Consider the following 6163-nt stretch of genomic DNA (forward strand, 5'->3'; position numbering starts at 1 on the left):
CTTAACGTTCCCCACGGCCGCGCGTTTCTATACATCATATCGGGATAGCTCCCTCACCAGACTGCATCGATGCGGAGTGCCAAAGGACACTGAGCACATACACTCTTAGAAATGAACTTCACCACATATCACGCTCCTAGCCAACCATCATCCCGAATGACAACTTTCGCGCCCTTGATTTGCTGAAAGCGGGAGGAGGAGCCTATTTTGTGTCCATTACGCACGGCACAAAATAGGCTCCTCCTCCCGTTTTCAACAAATCTAAGGCGAGAACGTTGTCATTCGGGGTGATGGTTGGCTAGGAGCGTGCTATGTGGTGAAGTTCATTTCTAAGAGACGGCAAGCCCTATCACCACAACCACCACCACCATCATTTTTAAGAGTGTACTGCTCAGCTGCGAGCATACAGCGAGCTGTCCAGTGCACTCCAGAGCACTTCACGACTTGCTGCGAATTGCGACCAGTGCGACCATATACTCTAAAAAGAGAGTGTGGCGGCCCGTGGACGACGACGACGACGCGCCTCTGCTGCCGCGCGCCACTGGGCCTGGCAGCCAGTTCTACGTGTCACTTCCTCTTGGCACTCACTCACTCACTGGCACTTATGCTGTTCATAATTGTCACAAAAAAGGCGTACGCCTCCTGTTTACAACAAATCAGGGCAGATAACGATATCATTGAGATGATGGTTGGCTACACGCTATGCGGTGAAGTTCATTTTTAAGAGTGTACACTGTTAAAACAGAACTTCTCCACATTACACGCTCCTAGCCAACCATCATTCCGAATGATATCATTCTGTGTATTGATTTGTTGAAAATGGGAGGAGGCGCCTATCTGGGACAGATTATCTTCTCCCAGATAGGCGCCTCCCCCCTGTTTTGAACGAATCATGACACAAAATGATATCATTCGGTATGATGGTAGGCTAGGAGCGTGCTATGTGGTGAAGTTCTGTTTTAACAGTGTACGGTGTCCAAAACGTTTAGGAGTGCTTTGAGGGCAGAGCGGTGTCGGGCAAGATTTTGCCATGGACCAATCAAATTTGACACAAAAGAAGGGCGGCAGTCTAACTGATTGAGCGAGTAAAAATTCAGTGTCGCTGCGGCTTGAGGGTAAACTGCGGATGCAGAGGCGGAGGGTTTTCATTTTCCCGGGGAGGGGGGGGGGGGGGGGGGGGCAAGGGCGCACCGCGGAGTAAGTACTCTTGTGTGGGGGGGGGGGGGAATTGTTTATTAAGACAAAAAAGAAAGGAAAGGTAAGCCAGATGGATGTCGGCTTGTTATTAAAAAAAAGTGAAAGGGGGAAGACAACAAAGGCAAAGAAAAGAAGAAAGCAAAAGAAAACAAAGAGAAAGAAAGAAAAGGAAAAGAAAAATGAAGAACACAAAACTAAAGCTGAAGAATCACACACTCTTCCGGGATCCTATGATGCATGCAGAACTGGTATAGAAATAAGAGGAAGGAAGAACAGAAAAAAAAAAAAACAGAGAGAACGTAAGCAGTGAACATGTGCACAACTGAAGGCATTACGCCTTTGAAAACTGAGTGCAAAAGGAACAAAATGCATTGAATCCTCGGTGTTTGACCCGAAATGCGCGCAATATAATATCGTTAATGAAATGGAGCTGCGGGAGTTGAACCCGCTCCCAACGGATATGCGTTCCGAAGATCCTACCGTTACACCTCACTGGCAGCTGCTGGTACCTTTTCGACTGCTTCGTTTCATTGATCTGATTGCTTGGGCGAAATTCAGGCTATGTGTTGTGTCATCCTCTGTGTTTCTTCGCTTCACCTTCTACTGTGATAATGAGTATGGTGGGCGGATACATATTTTACAAATTGCAAGATGCATTTTTGGGGTTGGTGCCGCTTCGCTCTTTTGACCCGGACGCGCCGAGCCCCAAAGGTTGGTGTCAGTCTCTTAGCGGGACTTCACGGGGGAGGCGGCGCCCCCCTAGTTCATTTTCCAGGGGGGGGCAAGCCCCCCCCCCCCCCCCCCCCGCAGTCGGCGCCTATGTGCGGATGTACCCACAGTGGCGTCCGCAGTTAGTGCGGGTACCGTATTACTCGCGACCACTAACACTAACTTTTTACCGCCCTAACATTACATGTTCCCCAGCTCAGCATTGAGAAAAGTACCTGCAAACGTAAACTGTATCGCATATCCCATTGTCATTTGACCTTTCACTGGAGCACCTTTGGCACTAAATGGGTGACACACTGCACACAAATAGGCTGTATACGCTCGCGGAAATTCCTTTCCATTCAACTCAACTCCATCTGGCAACACACGAGCTGATCGTCTCACAGTATCCGGTCAGATTGGGCTAGGTGTTACCATGTCAGTCGTATTCCCACGCAAACTCTAAAAAGATAACTTACTATATCGTTCTCCTTTTTGAGTCGTTTCGCAGTTTTGCCATTGACAAATAGAAGTTCAGTGACGCTAATGGTTGCTGGTAAAATGTGGGTGTAGCCGCACTGCGTCCGCGGGTTGCGGGAGCGATGCGGGTACGAATTTACTTACCTCCCTCATCTCTCCTCATCATTACGCCATCAGCGCTGGCAGAAACTCGTGACATTGTTAGAGCACCGGAACATGCGAAATCTTGTCCCACCCAGCACTGGATCCTTATCTGTCTCGAAAGCCACTCTACGAGGTATATTGATCTCGGATCACCAAATTTTCCGTTTTTTCACACGGCTAAAAAGTTTACCACTACTTATTTTTGGATGGGCGTGATATCATCTTCCAATGAGTTCCTGGGCACACAGTGGCATCGCAGGAAATGAGGCAGCGGGTGCTGATGCTGCATTCGGCATTGATGGATGTGCGCATATCCTGTTCCTACAGTGGTTTGCTACAGACAAACTGGATCAGTGTCGTCGATCCGTGGTTAGCTGCTGTGTCATGAGTATTACTATTGTAGTGCTACTGAAGACTAACGAGACCAGACAACAACATGGCGGTGGAATTGCCAGGTCAGAGCGAGAGCTCGGGCTGAGCGAGGCAAGGCTATTTATTATTCGCGCCTTGATGTGATGGCGCTGGCAATGCCGCCACAGGGCCTCCCCCCTAGCCAAGCGCTGGAAGCTGGCGAATAGAAACGAGCTTGGGAGCCCAAGTGACTTGTCGGGGCGGTCTGAGTCGGGTATACAGCCGAGGAGGCGACGGTGGGGGAAGAGTAGTTGGAGTAGTGAGCGGACAGCTTGCCGTGGAGGGTGAGTCGTAGAGTAGCTCCACGGAGAAGGAGGGCGGCAACGGTGGTACAGCGTCGACGTATGCCGGTTTAAGCCGTTCTAAGGCAACAATGTCCTCGCGGCCGTTCAGCTGAATGGTGTAAAAGTTGGGTGAACGGCGCAGCACGAGGTGAGGGCCTGTGTAGGGCGATTGCAGGGGCTTCCGTACAGCGTCACAGCGCACAAAGACGTGTGTGCAGGAGGCGAGGTCGGGATGCTGGAAGGCCGAGGACACACGCGAGGGCCGAGATGTTGCTGGACGAAGGGCGGCCATAGTACGGCGGAGCCGCGAAACGTAGTCAGGTGGTGAGAGAGCAGTGCTGCCTGGCAACGGGCAAATGAGATCTCCGGGGAGGCGTAGGGACGTGCCGTATACCAGCTCGGCGACGGCGCAGCCTATGTCAGGTTTGAAGGTGGAGCGGATCCCCAGGAGCGCGAGCGGTATGACTTCTGGCCAGGGTGTTTCGGGAGCAGCCCGGAGGGCAACCTTGAGCTGTCGGTGGAAGCGCTCCACGAGGCCGTTTGACGCCGGGTGGTAGGCAGTCGTTCGAATCCGCTTGCAGCCCATAGCGTTGACGAGTCTAGAGAAGAGGGCGGACTTGAACTGGGGACCTCGGTCTGACGTGATGATAGACGGTACACCGAAGCGCGACACCCAGGTGTTCAAGAGGGCGGCTGCAACTGTGGATGCAGTGGCGTCGGGTACCGGTACAGCCTCGGGCCAACGGGTGAAGCGGTCAATGATGGTGAAGATGTAACGATAGCCGGATGATATTGGGAGTGGTCCCACCAAGTCGATGTGGATGTGAGCGAAGCGGCTGTCTGGCGCGGGAAACTGACAAGGATGGAGGCGGGTGTGCCTGTGAACCTTAGTCCGCTGACACGGAAGGCAGGCTTGAACCCAGCGCTTGATGTCCTTGTTCATGAAGGGCCAGACGTAGCGCCGAGAAATGAGTTCTTGAGTTGCGCGTATGCCAGGATGGCATACGAGCGAGAAGAGTTCTCGTCGAAGTACCGCCGGAACAAATGGGCGGGGTCGACCTTGTGACGTGTCGCACGCGACAGGATGTGTAGTGCCTGGCAGGTCGACATCCTCTATGATTAAGGAAGACGAAGGGTCACTTCTGAAAGATGAGAGTTCTTGATCGGATGATTGGGCCTGGGCCAGTGCGTCGAGGAGCGAAGACTGACAGGTTGTCCCAATGAAGTTGACGCGACTGAGAGCGTCAGCCACCACATTATCTGCACCACTGATGTGCTGAACGTCTGTGGTGAACTCCGAGATGAATGCGAGGTGGCGGGTCTCACGAGGGGTGTAGCTTGTGCTGCATGAAGAAAATGCGTAGACGAGGGGCTTATGATCGGTGAATACGGTGAATTGTCGGCCCTCCAAGAAATGGCGAAAGTGCTTGACGGTAAGATATATGGCCAGGAGCTCGCGACCGAAGGCACTGTAGCGAGTCTCCTGGGGCTTCATCTTGCGTGAAAAGAATGCTAGAGGGCGCCAAGCGCCAGAGATACGTTGTTGGAGGACGGCGCCGACAGCTGTGCTGGATGCATCGACCATGATGGACGTTGGGGCGTCGTGTTGAGGATGGAATAGAAGGGACGACGAAGCGATTGCCTGTTTGATTGCCTGGAAGGCAGCTGCCGCTTCAGGGGTCCAAACCAGCACAGAGTGTTTCGAGCGCTTGGTGCAGAGCAGAGCCTCGAGGGGACTCAGTTTGGCTGCGCATGATGGCACAAAGCGCCTATAAAAATTCACCAGCCCCAAGAATTGTCGTAGTTTGGTCACGGAAACGGGCTGCGGGAAGTCTTGAATGGCAGCGACTCGGGATGGTAAAGGCATGATGCCCTGGCTGTTGACATGGTGGCCAAGGAAGTCGAGTTCTCCGACTCCGAATTCGCTCTTAGCGGCGTTGATAATGATGCCGCTCTGTTGTAAGCGGGTAAAGAGTGCCCGAAGATGATGTTCGTGCTCTGTTGGGGAGCGGCTTGCGACGAGGAGGTCATCCATGTACGCGTAGACAAATGGTAATCCGCGAATGATGTTGTCGATGAACCTCTGAAAAGTCTGGGCAGCGTTCCGCAAGCCAAAGGGCATTCGAAGGAACTCAAACAGGCCAAATGGGGTCGTAATGGCGGTTTTTGGTATATCCTCCTCTGCCATAGGAATCTGATGGCAAGCGCGGACGAGATCTATTTTCGAGAACGTGGTGGCGCCTTCCAGATGAGCTGAGAAGTCCAAGATGTGCGGGATGGGATAGCGGTCGGGGATGGTTGCTTTGTTCAATGCGCGATAGTCGCCGCACGGGCGCCAGTCCCCGGTCTTCTTTGGCACCATGTGCAGCGGCGAAGCCCACGTACTGGATGATGGCCTGATGATACCAAGTTCAAGCATGTGGTCAAATTCTGCCTTTGCCACGCGGAACTTTTCGGGTGCGAGGCGCCGCAGGCGGAAGTGAACTGGTGGGCCACGGGTGGAAACGTGGTGAACAACGTCGTGTTGTACGGGTTTCGTCCAGTCGGGTGGTTGAGTCAACGCAGGGAAATCCTTCAGGATAGAGGCGAAGGGGACGTCCGGCGCAGTGCAAGATAGTACGCGGGATGGTGGTGCAGGGAGGTTAAGGCCGCAGACTGACAGGGACGTTGAGCGATCAATGAGGCGCCTGCCGTTGACGTCAACGAGCAGCTTGAAACTGTTGAGAAAATCTGCTCCGAGAATTGCTTGGGTGACGTCGGCGACAAGAAAAAGCCACCTAAAATCTCTTCGGAGCCCGATGTTGAGGGTTAGAGACCATTGGCCGTAAACGGGTATGGTAGAGGCGTTGGCGGCTCTTAGGCTGAAGCACTGCTGTCGGGGTCGGCGTGAAAATTTGTCGGCGGGTATGACGCTTACTTCCGCGCCCGTATCAACGAGG

The sequence above is a fragment of the Ornithodoros turicata genome, chromosome 6 (genome assembly GCF_037126465.1).
Source record: "Ornithodoros turicata isolate Travis chromosome 6, ASM3712646v1, whole genome shotgun sequence".
Lineage (NCBI taxonomy): Eukaryota > Metazoa > Arthropoda > Arachnida > Ixodida > Argasidae > Ornithodoros > Ornithodoros turicata.